Below are 19328 nucleotides of genomic sequence, written 5' to 3'. Positions count from 1 at the left end.
CAGCCAAAGGTATATAGTATATGTCCTGGATATATATATATATATATATATATATATATATATATATATATATATATATATATATATATATATATATATAAATGCTGGGACCTTGCTAAATACAGTACATTTTGGGAGTTTCTGGGATAGGACCACCACAGTACTATTATTGGGAAGGTAATTAGTAAAATAAAAATTTAAAGATGGGACCCCTTTAAAGCTAAAGTACCAATCTGCCGTTTCATGAAAACTTTGCCACTGAAAAATGCTTGGTAATACCAATTACAGTATCATCATACCACAGGTGATTACAGGAAAAAAAGTCTCCAATGCATGTCAGCCACACATTGGTTAGGGGAGATTATCCATATTAGACAGGGACAGTATATCTTCCCATTTGGAGACAAAAAATTAAAATTAAGGCTTGTTAGACCAATAAAGATGTGTATATATATATATATATATATATATATATATATATATTAGACTGCTTGTTCTGGCATGCAGATATGCAAACTATGGTCGGTTAGGTGATTTAGTTCTGTAAAATATATTTATTGTTTATTTAGAGACTACAGAAACCATGTGAAAGTGCATTGTAGCAGTTCAAATTTACTATGCAATCTACGTTTAATGCAGACAGTCTTGGTAAACTGCTGAATCTTAACACGCCAGAATTACATTGTAACTTGGTATATATTCTATTGAATGTATAGTTAAGTGAAAGAGAGAGAATGAGATGATGTTATTACCAGGCAGGAAGAATTTATAAAAGTGATCTTTAGCACATGTCTGTAAGAGCGAAGGCTTTTTTTAAAGGCTTGTAATGGCTCATAATTGCTTTGATCTACAGGTCTAAACACAGTTAAGGCAGCATACACAGATCAGTGTAGTGCTGGCATGTTAACCTTGTTGTTGCTGGATGGGCTGACATTGTTTACCGGAATAGTTAAAGGATCAAAGCCCTATCTGTTTTCGCAAATGATATGGCCTTGTTTTGTTTCACCCTGTACATCAAAGGGTTACCACTGACATTTAGGCTGGGTACACTCTACAGGGTTTTAAACCAATTTTTGGGCCAATCACATGACAAATGACCATTCGGCCCTATATCATATTAGTGTGTATGCTTCAATGATAAACCATTATCGTTCCAAAGCACATCATATCATTTGATTTTTATACCAAACTTAAAATCTCGTTCAATGACGGTACAATGTCGTTCCAGTTCTGCAGTCTGTATGCACGCATGACCAGCAGTGTCCATAGATCTCTATGGCATACTTGCCAACTCTCCCGGACATTCCGGGAGACTCCCGAAATTCGGGTTGGTCTCACGGGCTCCCAGGAGAGCTGGCAAATCTCCCGCATCCCGCGGTGAATCGCGTCATTTTGGCCCTGACCCCCCGCGACAAAACTGCATATTTGATGTGGGGCGGGGCCAAAATGACACGATTCACCGTGCTCCGCCCCCCTCCTGCCCTCTAGACATGCCCCTCTCCCGGGTACAGCTTGCCAAAGGTAGGCAAGTATGCTCTATGGAGTGTGCAGAGTCACAATCTTTTCAGCCGATAATTATGACAGATGAAGAGCACAGATCGGAAGTTAAATCGTGTAAAATGTGTTTAGCATTGGGAAGCCTACTTAACAAGTATGGCAGCAGTCACTTCATGCTGTCTTGCTTCAGCTGTCCACAGTTTTTTAGTCATATAAAAATAATGTTATATTGCATTCTTCAAAATTGCCAAAATGTATTTAATGTATTTTCTGCCCTCACTCTCTTTTTGCCTGTTTTCAAAATAGGCAGTATAATGAGGGAGCACTATAATTGCATTTAGAAGTATGTTACGCTTGCTTGCTTATTAAAAAAATAAAAGGAATAGTTTTTTTTTACTGTAAGCGGTTGAGTGCATGCACAGCTACCTGATTAAAACTAACAGCGGTGCAATGTGTGTGCCACTGTTGAATGATAATTATGTGCATGTGCAGGCTCAGTTACCAGTGATTGGCCTGTGTAACATCTATATTCTAGTTTCAAAGAGGTTATATAACTATTCAATAATAACACAGATATTCATTTTTAAACATATTTTGGAACAGTTACTTCCACACTATTCTCATAACTAAATTATTCAATGTGGACATGATGTTAGCAAACAAGTATATTTGATGTGCATTAAAATAACTTCTATAAAGACAGACAGGCATACACAATCCGGATGGTAGAAGCAGTCTTTGCTATGAAAAAATAGATTTGCGTGTGTTTATAACCTTTATGCTTCATTACCATAATATAGTAAATATTCAAATGATGGAAAAAGACCAAAATCCTTTGGCAGCCGAGACACGTTTAATAAATCCGCCTATTTGTTTTAATGGATAAGATTTAAACATTATGCTTTGTTTTACTACTATTTTTTACTACAGCATGATATCTTTTATGAGATATCTATCTAATTATCTATTTATCGATTTTTGTCTTATATTGGAAAAAAGGTGCCTAAGAGGTGACTTAATTAATATGCATAAATACATCCAAGGTTAATGTAAAGATTTGTCTAAATACTGTGAAAATCAGATGATCTAACTGGCCACAGGTTTTTCTATTCCAGACCATTTCAAAACTGAGTACATCAAGGGGGACCAGGAGTTAAAGATTGAATATAATAATCAAATTAACCTTCACCTTTAAAATTTGATACCTTTCCAATAAGCATTACATCTGTGAATTCCACTTTCTAGCAGAGCTCCTTTTGTCTAGTCATAGTCCACTGCCATCTATTCATTATCGGTGTCTTTAAACTATCTAGGTATAACTGTGGCTTTACGACAGCAGACAAGTGGCCTGACACCACTCATCTCTTGGCCAGCTAGTGGCCCAGAGTCCATGCATCTGCCACTGTAGTCAATACAGTTCCCACCACCTTGGTTGTGGTTCATACACCAATGCGGTAGTTGCGAGACACCTGCAGCTCTCTGTGCATGCTGGGTCAAGTACTGCTCCACTGAGGATCAACTCTGGCTATCAGCAGTGATAGTTGACAGAAGGAACAGCGGGCCTGATTCATTAAGGATCTTAAATGAAGAGGTATCTTATTTCAGTCTCCTGGACAAAACCATGTAACATTGCAAGGGGTGCAAACTAGTTTTCTGTTTTGCACATAAGTCAAATACTGACTGTTTTTTCATGTAGCACACAAATACTTGATAGCTTATTTGTACACTGAAATTTTAAGTTGATATTTGTGTGCTACATGAAAAAACAGTCAGTATTTAACTTATGTGCAAAAGAGAAATCTAGTTTGCACTCCTTGCAATGTTACATGGTTTTGTCCAGGAGACTGAAATAAGAAGTTTCTTGAGTTAAGATGCTTAATGAATCAGGCCCAGAGACTGGATGTTGAATAGACCTAGTAGCCATCTTACTTGGATGCAATAACACAAGGTGGGCCCGATCTCAGTCACATTGGCAATAATTTGTCTTTGACTTTGAGTCCTTGATCCAGCTTCGCAAGGTGCTGATGCCCCCTGCCTAGTTTTGTTTCCATTTGGATATTGCAGCACCCAATGAAAGAGGTGTAGGCAGCAGCTGTTAAACCTTAACCATCACCAGTTCCATCCAGTCCCCCCTACACCACAAAGGTGATGCTGCTGAAGGCTAACTTGGCTTATCTGCCAAATGCTAATTTGTTTCATTGTCAACGAGAAAGAACCCATCGTATTGTTGTATGAGTGTTTTGCCAACAAGATTGTATATTATAGTCATTATAGACTCACTCGGCTGGAAGTGCATACCTTTGTGTATGGTTACCTTCTTCTCTCTAGTACTATATGGATTGTACTAGAGAGATAGTTCAGTTACATTACCACTGAGGAATTATGTTAAATATGCGAAGATACTTTGACAAATTTGCCAAATTTGACAAATGAGTAAACAAACTAAGAAAACCGACTCAGGTGACAGGTTACACCACATTTTAACCAAGGCAACACAAACCACCATAAAAGATTAAACAATCCCAACAAACACCCAAAGGATAGAAATAAAGTTAACAAAAACTTCCACCAAAAAGCCTGAGTCTCTACCAGAATCTCCACCAGACGCCCTGGAGGACATTGATGACTTAGAGCAGTGCTTCTCTTTGCCCAACATGTTCTCCACAATGTAAAAGACAAAAGCTGCACATATTTCCCAGGAGGGGTCACATATTCTTCTACCATTATTTGAAAATCGTCTGGACTTGCCCAATGGCTCTGTTTATTCGGCACTGCTGCAAATTACAGGAAATACAGGCAAGCTTATAATTGTAAGACCATACCAACAAATTTGAGAATACAGTTGCAAACTTTAAAAATATGATGACTCAGGAACAAGAGACAATCCGTCATCACTTGGGCAAAGTGGATGACTTCTAAAACAAAAGTTGTCAAAATAATTTGAGATTCATTATAATTCCTGAGCACATAAGAAGACTGACCTGCTCACCTTTGTTACACACATTCTACCAGCTGCACTCAACCTGTCTCAAGTGCAGGGGACCTTCCTGATAAGAGATGACACAAACTCCAGCCGCGATAAAACTGCTAAACTTTGTGGATAAAAAAAATTATTCTCCAAGCATAACAAGCAACAGGACCTAAAAATACCTAAAAATTATAGAAGCCACTTCTCTAATGCAGGCTCCATAGAACGACAAACCTTCTCTCCGGTCTGAAAACCCATATTTATACCACAACACTTGAATTCATTCTCCTCTTCCTATTACACTCTTCAAAATATTCACCTTCTGGCATGTATCGGGAGAAAGCATTACAGATAACCCGTAGGGCATATCTTTCAGTACATAAAAGGATTATGATGGGTCTTACTTGTTGTTCTTCCTGTCCTAAATGTCATCACCAAGCTCACTGTTATGTAGCTGGAGCTGTCCAATTATCCAAACCTTTTAGATGGAGGTGGAGTTACAGTAGCACACGGTACAAATTATGTTCCCTTGAACTCAATGTAGGCTATCTGTATCCAGAGACACACATTGGTTAGACTTGTCTCCTCCATCCATGAAAATGTTAGGAGAAAATGTCTGATTTGTATTAAAAATGGCCTTAAGGGATGCAGCTCTTCTTAAAAAGCATCCAGAAAGGGAGATGAAGAAATAGGAGAACATCATCTCCACACTGACTGGCAGAAACAGCAATATTGTGTCTGAAAAAAAGTAAAGTAGTTGTTTTCTCACTTAACCAAGTGCTTTGTCAGTACAATATCACCATGTTCAATCATTACCTCCAGTGTATCACACAGACAGAAATGAAGCCCCACTGCACCACACTGAGCAATGACACAGCCTCACTGAGCTACCTAAACATCAAAGCAAATACTCAGGAACTAGCACTATCAGCTCTGAAACAGACTCAGCATCATTGTCACCAGAGACCAAGAAGCCTGAACAGAACACCTGGCTGTTGGGGCCCCAATGTGAGAGCACTTCATGACCAGGACTCTACAACACTTAACTGTCTTCAGAAAACTGCCTGTAACGAACCACAATGGTTTGCCAAGTTATTGTACCCTTTGATCTCTACTGGACGTGGACTCATACAGTAAACTACGATGGTTCAAACACAGGCTCATTTTCTATTGACTACTGAAATAACAAGAAAGTTAAGGATACATTGAGTGATTTGCTCAGCATACCCAGGGCCAGCCAGTAATGCAATTGTATTGTTATGATCACATCTCTTTGCATTACTCATCCCTGTGTGTGCCTAAAGCGGCTGGATATGGGCCCAGATTGGTCACCAGTCTGAATGAGGCTCGTGATTGCCTTGTAGGACTTCTCCGAGAACCGTACACATTTCTATACCTTATTTAGAAATGTGTGTGCCTAAAGCATTGTAAATAACTGAAGATGGGCCCAGCTTGGCCACCAGACTGAAAAAGGTATGTGATTACATTTCAGTTTTAAGGCCTTGACTTTGGCCTGGTAAGTTTACCCATAATGCAGGGTGACAAACAGCATAGAGTCTCCCTGCAACAGTGCCAAACAGCACCACGCTATGCCAGCTGCGCTGGTTACATTATAAAAGACAGAGTGTTCAGCACAGGTTGAAGTCATGAAAAAAAATGTGCATCAAACCACCTTGTGCTGATAGTCCTGCGGCTCTTTCCGGCAACCGTGGGCCTGTTTTGCCACGGTTGTATGTAACATTTCTAGAAACATTTACTTAAGTTGTGGAAATAGAAATTCCAACAAGCCCTGGCAGCCATTAAGTGTTTGGTAGCCTAGCCCCCAGGGGATGGCTGGCAAATCTTAGCCCGGGGGCAAGACTGGACTCGGCAGCCTATTTTAAAGGAAAATAAATGCAGGTGTCCCAGTGACCCAGCCCAAGGTAACCCACTATAGGAACGGCCCAAGGGGCAGATGCCCCCCTGCCCCCTAGCCCAGCCTGCCCCTGCTGGCCCCACTGGAACATATAGTTTCACAATCCTTATAGGGGGAAAAAACACCCACACTGATTTTAAAATCACACAGCTAAAGGCAAAGTTAATCTTTCAGAAATAGTCCATAGGGAATGTCCATCCATGGGGTACAGTAATCCAAATGGAAATAGGAGACTAATGCACCAGCACCTTATCCCCACCACTACATGGCATAGAAGTGAATGAATCTACATATTAAAATCACAGCATTGAGTAAATGGGCTTACTGTACATTAAAAGAAAGACGCTTATTCATTAAACAGCACAAGATTCGTGTCAGTGCTGTCTAATAAATTATTGTCTTTATTTCAGTTCTGTACTGGATTCTCAATTTAAAGGGAGTGTCGGTATCTGTTCCCAACGTTGTCCCAGGAGCCAGCCAATCGCCTTGCAACCACTGGGAAACCGCTTGTGATTGGTTACAATTCATTTCAAAGATAAAAATACAGCATGCAGGACCGTAAGACACCAAACGCTGCACTGACAGCTGTCTGGTGTATAGTATGCTTTGCTGGTTTTCTGAGGTGTTACTGAAGCTGACATATGTAAGTGTAAATGATGAGTGCACCATCCCTAATGTTACCAATTCCACAGCTGACATTTTGTACAGTAACTTAGTATGTAACACTAACTACAAAAAAAGATAGTTTGTTTCAGAAGATATGTTTTCAACTACTGAGAACAGACTTGTGGTGCACCATCAGTTCTTATTTACAAAAACTAAAATGAACATTTTTTTTTAATGTTAAATATTAAGTAGTATTAAATACAGTCCAGTATATAAACATGTGCACAGTATACACACATACAATATGTACCGTGAACAGTGCTGCAAAATGCAGGTGTAGTAGATATACACATACAATATATTTCATATAATGCAATGTGTATGTCAATGTTGGATGTCCTCTCGCCAACTCAAACTCCATCTTTCAAAAACAGAATTAATAATATTCCCACCCAAACACAGAAGCTTCCTGCCTGACATCTCTATTTCTGTTAATAACATGACCATAAATCCCACCTCGCTAGGTGTGATCCTTAACTCACAACTATCCTTTGTTCCCCACATCGACTCTATATCTAAATAATGTTACATACATCTAAAAAACATTTCCAGAATATGCACATATCTCAAATAAGACACTGCAAAAACCTTAACTCATGCACTCATCATCTCCCCCATTGAATTTTGCATTTCCCTCGTCACTGATCTCTCCAAAAACAGAATTGAACCCCTACAATCTATTTTGCACGAAGCGGCTAGATTGATTTTCCTTGCAAACCGTTCTTCCTCTGCTGAGCCACTCTGCCAGTCTCTACATTGGTTCCCTGTTTTTCAACTAATCTAATATAAACTTCTTCTGCTAACATTCAAGGCCGTCAACAAAATTGCACCGACATACATCTCTTCACTTGTCTCCAAATATCTCCCAACTCGACACCTCAGTTCTGCACAAGATCTGCGTCTCTCTTCCACTCTCATCACATCCTCCCATTCCCGGTTACAGGACTTTTTTCGGGCTGCACCCACTTTATAGAATTCCCTCCCTCGCATAATAAGACTTTCCTCTAGTCTTCAAACCTTCAAGCGTTTTCTGAAAACCCACCTCTTCCGGCAAGCTTATGATATTCCTCAACCACCATCTTAATCTCCCTAGGTTACCCTATTACCACCCTCTGCGCAGCTAACACAAGACAACAACCCGCTGACCAACATTGCTGTGTATCTGATCATACAGCCCACTCAATACTTTTTACCTCTGCATTCTAGCTGGTCCAATGTGCAATATGATGTAGCACGTGCCCTTGTGTTTAAACTCCCATTGTCCCACAGATTTTAAGCTTGTGAGTAGGTTTCTCTTACCCTGTCTGTCTGTATGTATTACCCAGTATTGTTTTATTAATGTTTGTTCCCAATTTGAAAGCGCTACCTAATTTGCTGGCGCTATATAAATAAATGTTGATGATGATAATTATGATGTTTACTTTGTCACTTCTATAAAATAAACTAGTTATGATTGCCATTGAGTAGACAAGAATTTACTAGTGTACAAGCATTACATGGATAAATGACAGTAAGTATACAGTACAGTATGCACATACACATCACAGTATGCATATGCCATAAAGCAAACACTACTGTAGTTAATTTACAGTATGTCACTTATGTCAATGTATTTTCCGGCAGGGGTGCTGAGAAGAGTGGAGTTGGTGCAGAGCCGGATTTAGACCTCATAGGGCCCTAGGCAGGATACTGTTTTTGGGCCCCCTCCCTGAAACAATCCATAGCACTATATTTTTGCAGCCTACCATATACCCCTATAGTTAAGTAGATGTGAAAGCATGTGCCGCCGCCAAAGGAGGTGGGGGCGTGGCTTGCATCTTTGGGGGCGTACCTAACATGTGAAAAGAGCAAGGCTACCCTGCTGCAGAAAAAGGCACCCCTAAATAATTACCAAGCAGTCCCGTTTTTTTAAGTAGTTGGGTCAAAACAACTTAATAAATATTGAAGTCAGGGCAGAAATACTTAAGTTGTTTGAAAAAATAATACGCATAAATCCAAATATGTGCTCTTGTCACTTTTGTCCCTCTATCATCACACTGTGCCCCTTCATTGTCACTTTTGCCCCTTCACAATATCACATGTGCCCTTTCACCATCACCTCTGTGCCCATCATCATCACCACCTCTGTGCCCATCACCACCTCTGAGCCCCTTCACCATCACCACTTTTGTGCCAATCACCATCACCACCTCTGTGCCCTTCACCATCACCACCTTTGTGCCCATCACCACTTCTGTGCCCCTTCACCATCACCACTTCTGTGCCAATCACCATCACCACTTCTGTGCCCCATCACCATCACCACCTCTGTGCCCATCACCACCTCTGTGCCCCTTTACCATCACCACCTCTGTGCCAATCACCATCACCACCTCTGTGCCCTTCACCATCACCACTTCTGTGCCCCTTCATCATCACCACCTCTGTGCCAATCACCATCACCACTTCTGTACCCCTTCACCATCACCACCTCTGTGCCAATCACCATCACCACTTCTGTGCCCCTTCACCATCACCACCTCTGTGCCTCTTCACCATCACCACCTCTGTGCCGATCACCATCACCACTTCTTTGCCCCTTCACCATCACCACCTCTGTGCCCATCACCATCACCACTTCTGTGCCCCTTCACCATCACCACCTCTGTGCCAATCACCATCACCACTTCTGTGCCCCTTCACCATCACCACCTCTGTGCCAATCACCATCACCACTTCTGTGCCCCTTCACCATCCCCACCTCTGTGCCTCTTCACCATCACCACCTCTGTGCCAATCACCATCACCACTTCTGTGCCCCTTCACCATCACCACCTCTGTGCCTCTTCACCATCACCACCTCTGTGCCCATCACCATCACCACTTCTGTGCCCCTTGACCATCGCCACCTCTGTGCCCATCACCATCACCACTTCTGTGCCCCTTCACCATCACCACCTCTGTGCCAATCACCATCACCACTTCTGTGCCCCTTCACCGTCACCACCTCTGTGCCAATCACCATCACCACTTCTGTGCCCCTTCACCATCACCACCTCTGTGCCTCTTCACCATCACCACCTCTGTGCCGATCACCATCACCACTTCTGTGCCCCTTCACCATCACCACCTCTGTGCCCATCACCATCACCACTTCTGTGCCCCTTCACCATCACCACCTCTGTGCCAATCACCATCACCACTTCTGTGCCCCTTCACCATCACCACCTCTGTGCCAATCACCATCACCACTTCTGTGCCCCTTCACCATCCCCACCTCTGTGCCTCTTCACCATCACCACCTCTGTGCCAATCACCATCACCACTTCTGTGCCCCTTCACCATCACCACCTCTGTGCCTCTTCACCATCACCACCTCTGTGCCCATCACCATCACCACTTCTGTGCCCCTTGACCATCGCCACCTCTGTGCCCATCACCATCACCACTTCTGTGCCCCTTCACCATCACCACCTCTGTGCCAATCACCATCACCCATTCTGTGCCCCTTCACCATCACCACCTCTGTGCCAATCACCATCACCACTTCTGTGCCCCTTCACCATCACCACCTCTGTCCCTCCATTGTTTTACTTACCTTTCTATTGCTTTCTTCTCCGGTGCGCTGCTCCTCCTCGGTTAGTCCAAACAGATTATAAAAAAAAAAAAAAGAGTCACGTGATCGCTCGTCGGGTCCCGGCAGTCTCTCCTCCTCTCTCTCTCTATCACTGAGAGGAGGAGAGGCTGCCGGGACCCGACGAGCGGTCAGCTGACTTGATTTTTTTTTTTTTCTTAAATCTATTTTCTGCCGGTTCTTGTGTATTATGCCGGCGGCCAGAGGGGGATGGCAGGTGGAGGGGAGCGCCCCTCTGCCTTGCCTATCCCACTCACCGTCGGCTCTGGCAGGGCCCCCTGGGTACCGCTGGGCCCTCGGCAGTTGCCTAGGTTGCCTAGCGGTAAATCCGGCCCTGAGTTGGTGCAAAGATCCAGAACCTCCCATGGAAGGTGGTGATTAAAACCATCCTCGTTACCATCAAAGCTGTATTGTGGGTGGGTGGGGGAGAGTGACCAATTGCTTCCTAACCACTATTTTCTAATTCTGCTTTTTCTTTGTTTAAATATATATATATATAAAACAGACATAGATCCTCTGCACTCACCATGTACAGACTGGGGTGCAAGAGGGGGTTGCCCACATTATATAGACAAGAAAACAGGGATACTCTGCACTCTCCACACACATAATTAATGCTGTACCAAGTACTGTTTTATAGTAAAAACAGGGAATGTTAGTTCCACATATTGCAATATATGTTAAGCTGACCAACTCACGCCAAAGTCTTCCCATTCTGGTCAGTCCTAACATGATCAAATGCTATGCTATTTTATCTGGGCTTAAGGTCTACCTGCACACAGCTTTTAAAGGCAAGTCTTTCCCTAGCACTAGCAGCCATGGGAGACCTGGGACTCACCTGACACAAGTTAGAATTAATTAATGTAAAGAATGGGGTGCAAGAGTCATGGGACTTACATTGTATAAACAAAACTGTTTTTGTTTATACAAGAGATCTAGTTCAATCACTCAAAGCAAACTGTTTACCTGCCTTTGTCTTGAGATGAATTCTGAGCATGATATGTGGAAGAATAAACAAGAGGACTCCAGGGGAGACATTTACCAAAGTGCGGTTTGTAGGAATTGCCATTTTTTCTGTGTTATTTTGGAGGTATCAAAACCGCACGGTTTATCAAAAACCAAACCGCTGGAAAAGAAGTCTCCAAAATGCCACTTTCAAAATTACTGTCCTGGTTTTTACATGTAAGAAATACAAAGCGCTACATTTATCAATGTGCGCTGGGTCAAACTGAAAAAAGAGGTGGTTAAAGAACGAAATAAAACTCAGAAACAAAGCTTCCCTACCCTTCAGTAACAAGCCATGCTACTTAGCTTCTGTCCCAGTCATATAAGGGGTGGATGAAGCGTTTAGGTCCCTGCATCTAGAAATGCTTACAGTACAGTAAATTGATTCTGGGAGGAGCACCCAGTGCTTTACATTATCTATTGGAGGTGCTGCTTTTCCTTTAGTGAAGCTATAACAGGCTGGCCCTGTCTATGGATTGTATGATAGTACTACGCTACCGGTTACTATTTATTGACAAATTTATTTCTGAACCTCATAAATAAATGAACCCCATTCATGGGGTTCATGACTTCTTCAGTATGCCATCTGGCAGTAGACTATGGGTACTTACTGTATGTTAAATAATTTTATAGAAACTAAACACTTTGCAAAACCGCAGCAACACAATACGATCTGTTGTAATGAAGCACCACGGTGCATTGCAGTAATGGCAGCATGATACGTCTGTGACTACCAATGTTGGGCACTGGAAAAGCCCCTGGGGGTAATGCATGCCCCCTATGTGATGTGACTAATCTGGTGGTGCCACGCACACTTTGTCCTTCATTTTAAATCCCAAATGTGGGAGGTATATTAACCTAATGGAGCATATACTGCTGCAAGTTAACAAAATATTCTGTTTCTGAACCTGAACTTGAATTAATTAATGCAAAAAAAAATCACTTCTCATCATTTAATAAGCTTAGCCTGAGTACTGCATTAAGAAAATATGTGGGAAAATCAAGAGCAGAGTATTTTGCATCTGATGGAAAGGGTCCTCATGTAGGATGTATTGTACTTGCTTGTTAATCCTGCTTGGTGCTGTGATTAGTGGAATTAGCACAAAGGATTGCAACAGAATAACCTGAAAATGCCATAATTGAGCTGTTCTTATAAAAAAAACTTCAAAAGTGACTCCATATTTTACATTGTTTACTTTGTCTGCTTTTATAAGCAAACCTTTTTAGTTATATACTTAGTTATATGTTTATTTTCTCTATATTGTTTTACAGTGCAGCAAGGGAAGGCAATGCAGAGGAATGGTACTCAGATCTCTGCCGTCTATGGTATTCTCAGGCCTTACCCTGCCACCTTCAGGATATTATAATAAGATGTTCTGGTATTTCATGTTGGCCCAGTATAAAACAGTCCTCTTGTGCATATTATTTGTTTTTCAAAGCAACATATGTTTAACCTTTTTCCCATCATGTATGCTTAAAATGTGCATTATAAATTATTTTAAGAATTCAGGTACATGTGCAGCATCTCAGATGACTCACACATGTATTCTCACAAAACACAGGTGACTTTACAGAGCTTAAACACCACAAATATTAATATCTTTGTAAGTTATTAGAAATTTACTTTAAAGCAAAAAAAAAACACTTATTAAAGCCAAGTAAAGGATGTTTTTCAATCATGATTACACATACATTCTAAAAAGAAGGAAATTTTGGAAGGTAAGAGGAAGGGGAATTTCATTCCAAAATAGCAAGGAAATTAGAAACAGTCCCTGGATTTTATTTGTCTTGGATTTTATTGGCAGGACAGGTTACTACATTCACATTAACTGGCCTATTTACTATTATGTGGCGATAACAAAGATTTTTCTATCGTAAATAATAACATTTGGGCTCCCAGTTCCACTTGTAAAAATAATTTTATTAAAAAAAGAAAGGTGTAATAATATTTTAAAAAATGTTAAAAATAATAAATAAATAAAAAATCTAAAATGCTTTCTTTAAAGAAAAAAGCATATTTTCTGTTAATATTTCTTGCTATCGCCTGTTTGAGATTACGATAACGGTAGGAATACAGCTGCGTTATATGTATCCCTACTGTCTTGGTTAAATAGGCTTTCCCAATCTTTGGAACAAGAGCGGAAGGGGATAGACAGCGCATTTCAGAGAAGGGACCATTCACCAGGAAGCAGATTAATGGTCTCGCTGTCCCTGACAATCCTGGGCCACTAAGACCTGGGCGCCGATTCCCCTACTGTCTAACTCTTCCCCTTACATCTCAGAATTTGGGACTGGGCTCAGATTGAGGGAGGGCCTCTGTCTAATATTTTTAAATGTTTGGGTAATGCAGTTCATCCTCCTTTCTCTGTTTTGAAGCTCAATTATTACAGGTACATTTAGAGGAGTTTCTCATTTCGTGTCTTATACTTTTGGAAATATTTTTATTCGTGAAGTTAGCTAGGACTTTACGTGGCCCCTGGACACTGCTCTTTTGGAGTCAATGGCTGATATATCAATTTGCTTTTACCATAGATGCAATATGGCAACTGTCAAAGATTTGCCTCCTTTGTAGACTGTTTTATGTGCCTTTGGTTTACTTAGGTTGTTAAATAAATAAATAAACAATAAATATATCCATAATGTTTATTTTGCATTTTAAAATATGTTCTTTTAACTAAAAATAAGTTGGTATAAATATTCTTTATGAAAAGAAGCATCCCGGAATATTGTATTTTATTGCTATTTCATTTTCTTCAAGCTAGAATCTATCCCCTGTCGGACTTCTCACTTCACCCAATGTAGTAAAAACCTTCAAATACACACAAGTGACACATGTAATAAAAACTTGACATCCCCTCAGTCTCAGGATTAATTTAAGTCATACATTAATCAAAACCAAGCTTTATTTTAGAATAAAAATGGAAACATGTAAATGAATAAGGGAGGTGGTCCAAGAATGGTAGTGGGCTGGACAGCACGGTGGCACAGTGGATAGCATTGCTGTTCACAATTTGAATGTTCTTCCTGTGTTGGTATGGGCTTCCTCCGAAGTCCAAAACCATACTGGTAAGTTAATTGGCTTATGACGCAAAATGGACCATAGAGTGTGTATGTGTGTGTGGTAGGGAATTTAGATTGTAAGCTCCAATGGGACACGGACTAAACGCTATGTAATATGATCGGTACTATATAAATAAGCGATAATAATAATAAATTAATAGTCTGCAAGCCTAGGGGCAGATTGATTTCCGGGGGGGGGCAGTTCCGAGGACTGTAAAATGCACTTTATACTGTGCGAAGTAGAATGTGTCTGCAGATGCTGTTAATGTTGTTGCCAACTGTCTCTAATTTACAGTGATTGTTACGGATTTTGAAGATTGCTAGAAAAAGTTTTTGTTCTAGATGCTGTTACTTTTTTATACTGAGGAATTGCATAGCGCTGCTTCTTGTGCGTATGCTGGATACCGTTCTCATTATGGGCTTGATTCACATTCAGACGTATGGTCATTTGTGTAGCGTATCTTCTGTGAAATAGCTCGGTGAATGCTCAGAAACGGACTTTACAACAATTACCGCAATAGCATGCAATTCATATCCTAACGCAAATGTCACGACTGCCTACAACTTGAGGGGCGGAAATGGGGAGAGAAGAGACAGACTAACATAGGCCATGTACGGTTAGGGCGAGGATGTTCCGATGCTGATGCGGCTTATTCCAGTATTGGGTGTCTCATAAGTACACTTGGTTTCAGCCGTATGATTTGCACCCACTACAGGTCAGGTGTAAATGCCAACTGATGGTGATGTCATGGCATAGTCTTTGTGGCATGCAAATTACACATATGCATGCTACTAGATAGAACAGAACACGTGTATGCATGCAAAATAGACTATAAGAAGGCATTGTATGTATAGTACACATCTTTATTTATATATTTAATGTTAAAAAAATCCATATTTTTATTAATGGTTATACTGTTTAGAGTTTTTCATTTATTTTATAATATACATTTTTTTTAATGCATTCTGATGTGACCTCACAATGCACATACATTTGTGCGTATCCTGCAGTCTGTTCTGTCTGTATGTGTTCTTACACCCAAATTCAAATCAAAATACATCTTGAGATTTGCTTCAATCTGAATACAGTCGTAACAATGCTCAAGTTCCGTTCTCTTTTGAACAAGTTGCTTCCAAATCATGAATCAGGCCCTGTGTGTCTTATTTACAGTTAGGAGTAATCCAACAATTGTGGGTGCTGCAGAAGGGATAGATTTAGAGTTTGGTGGGGAGGGGCGCGTCCTTAACTCTGAATCACAGAGTGGAAAAAAAGCTGCCCGGCATTTTTGTGCTACATGTAAAAGTAGGCAGCATTTTCCTTGCATGTAAGATAAATTGTGTTTGTACCCTTACACCGTAACTTGGTTCCTGTGCAAATTTGTATCCTTTAGTTGAATTTACTCCTAATTCTAAATGAGGTCCTATGAATGGGCAGCACGGTGGCTAAGTGGTTAGCACTTCTGCCCAATGGGGCAGGGACTGATGTGAGTGAGTCCTCTGTACAGCGCTGCGGAAGTAGTGGCGCTATATAAATGAATGGTGATGATGATAGATTCTTTCTCTACAGGGAAGATTCAATTCGACACAATGTCGCGGTTGCACCCATTGCTGCCTATTACGGTATGGAATCTCCACTAATTTTTTTGCGCACCTCTATGGGGAGCGAGGAACAATGAGTGGAGATTTCAGCCTGAACATCTCCTCAATGTGTCTCCGTGGACTGTTCCAGAGACACCTCGCGTTGAATTGAATCTCCACCTACATGTTGTGTAATTTAAAGGGGTTATCCACCTTTGGCCAAGGAACACCAGTTAAATAGGAACAACCCCCTAGTGTTATGGTTAGGGAAATGTAGTATTCTTAAAAGCTGGATCTAATAATTTGGCAATAGGGTATACCAGCTACAGTATCTTGTGAAGTCACCCACAGTTAAAACAATTAATAAAAATGTAAAATAAATAAATTAAATCCTACTTTTTTCTCACTGATATAAATAAATATGTTTTAAAAGTACACATATTTGGTATCCCTCTAATCCTACTTTTGCCTATGTTTCCCTTTATATTTCAATTAAACAAAAAGATAGAGTTACTCCAATATGTTACCAAAAGAAAACTCCATTTGCCCTGCAAAAAAAACAAAGTAAAGTGAAGTAAAAATGTACCAGTGATTATCAGTAATAGATGCAAATGGGTCTCACAATTGTGGTACAAAATACCTCAGGTAATTAAGGGGTTAATATTTAGACTGGACAAATGTTATTGATTATTTAAAAAAAAAAAAATACAGTATGTTTAGAATCCCTTTAAAGAATGTTTCCATTTTACTAATGATTAATCATAGCACTGTTACAAGTAATACTAACAGACAGTAACAAAATGAATATAAGGGTAGATGAATTAATGTTTTGTCCCTTGGCAGGTATAAAACCAAGCCTTTAACTCTGTTCCAGCAAATACTGGAAGTGGTGGCCCTGCAGCTTGGAGAGGATTAAGGATATGATGTTCTCTTTTTGGGGACCTGAATGGACAAGCAACACCACTGCTCATTAGCATAGGCCCAGGGCAAGCAAAATCGTACGTTGGGGCTGAAAACAAGGCTAAAATAAATGCCAAAAACTGTCATCGTGCCCCAAGGGACAAGATGTCAGCAAAAGGATTAAGTGAGTGGGACGGGTTATTAACGCACAGAGGTGTTCAAAGGATTATACTTTTAATAGTTCTACACTGGAAGCTTGTGTTTACTTATCATGTTGTGCTGAGCATGCAAATGCTTGATGTCTAGTTACCAGGTGTCAAACAAGACAGGTAGTTCAGAAGAAGACTATTACAGCATAGCTCCAGTGCAGTACAAGAGGAATGATTTGCAGCAGAGAGACATAATTATTATCATAAATGGTCAGCTGATGATTTTTAATAGTTTTACTGCTGACCTATCTGTCATTATGATTACACAATAATACAGCACTATAACTGTTGAGGTATTAGAAAGCCTAACATCAGTCTGCCTGCCATTGCTAATTTATCATTTTTCTTTGTTTCTTATTGCCAATACTGGTGGGTTTTCAGTCAATTTTTGCAACTAAATGTGTGTTAATAGAGAGTGGATGTTTCTTAGTAATCACATTTCTAAACGTGAGCAAGCAGCAATTTGTGCCTTCATTGTTAACAGCAGACGAAATGAGCAGATCACTTTTGCTGGGGCTTTAAGGCAAATTAGATAGATAGATAGATAGATAGATAGATAGATAGATAGATAGATAGATAGATAGATAATTTGAGATAGATAGATAGATAGATAGATAGATAGATAGATAGATAGATAGATAGATAGATAGATACATAGATAGATGGATAGATAGATAGATAGACAGACAGACAGACAGATAGATAGATAGATAGATAGATAGATAGATAGATAGATAGATAGATAGATAGATAGGTAATTTGAGATAGATGGACAGACAGACAGATAGATAGATAGATAGATAGATAGATAGATAGATAGATAGATAGATAGATAAGTAATTTGAGATAGATAGACAGACAGATAGATAGATAGATAGATAGATAGATAGATAGATAGATAGATAGATAGATAGATAGACAGGCAGGCAGGCAGACAGTCAGACAGACAGATAGATAGATAGATAGATAGATAGATAGATAGATAGATAGATAGATAGATAGATAGGTAATTTGAGATAGATAGACAGATAGATAGATAGATAGATAGATAGATAGATAGATAGAAAGACAGACACAGACAGACAGATAGATAGATAGATGGATAGATAGGTAATTTGAGATAGATAGATAGATAGATAGATAGATAGATAGATAGATAGATAGATAGATAGATAGATAGAAGGATAGTAAGGGCGTGTGTGTATTTTGTGGGATGAGGTGGGGCTCAAGGTGCTATAACTCCATTAAATGTTTCTAGCAGGAAAAGCTGTACATCTGTGGATCAAGGGCTTGCATTATACATAGAGAGAATGTATTTATTAAGAAACAATTTGAACATTGTGTACAAGTCCCGGTTCGAACAGAAACACACACACATGTTAGTTAAGTAACACTTTCATGAAGTGAACTCTATAATAGGTACAAAATAACTGAAGGGATGGAATGGAACAAACCTTCTGACCTTGAGTGTTGCACAATGTGTACCATGGGAATCACTTTGTTAATATCAAACAGCCACATCCAGAAACACATCCAAGTTCTCGGACTGCCATGGCCACCTCGGTTCCCCCCTGTCCCTGGTCTGCTTCCCACCCAAGTTACACATCAAACCACAGGCCATGGCATTTACTAGGTGTCTTACATCTACCTCCCCAGAACAAACAGGCTCTCCAAAGCTGCTGATAGGTCTAACAACTGTCAACAGCTGCCTAATGGATACTCATGTCCAACAGAAGGGAGGGGGCAGCGAGAGGGGAGCCCTGTTTTAATAAGCTAATAGGCCAGTAAAAGAGAACACACACAGAGGTAGTCTGGGGAGTCAGTTTTATTTTCACAGACAGGTTTTTTATGGGACCCAAGAGGGTTTTCATTTGGGGTTAGGAGACTGTGTGGACATTTGACTCTAGAAAGAAAACA

Source organism: Mixophyes fleayi, chromosome 1 (genome assembly GCF_038048845.1).
Source record: "Mixophyes fleayi isolate aMixFle1 chromosome 1, aMixFle1.hap1, whole genome shotgun sequence".
Classification (NCBI taxonomy): Eukaryota; Metazoa; Chordata; class Amphibia; order Anura; family Limnodynastidae; genus Mixophyes; species Mixophyes fleayi.
Note: the sequence above shows the minus strand (reverse complement) of the source record.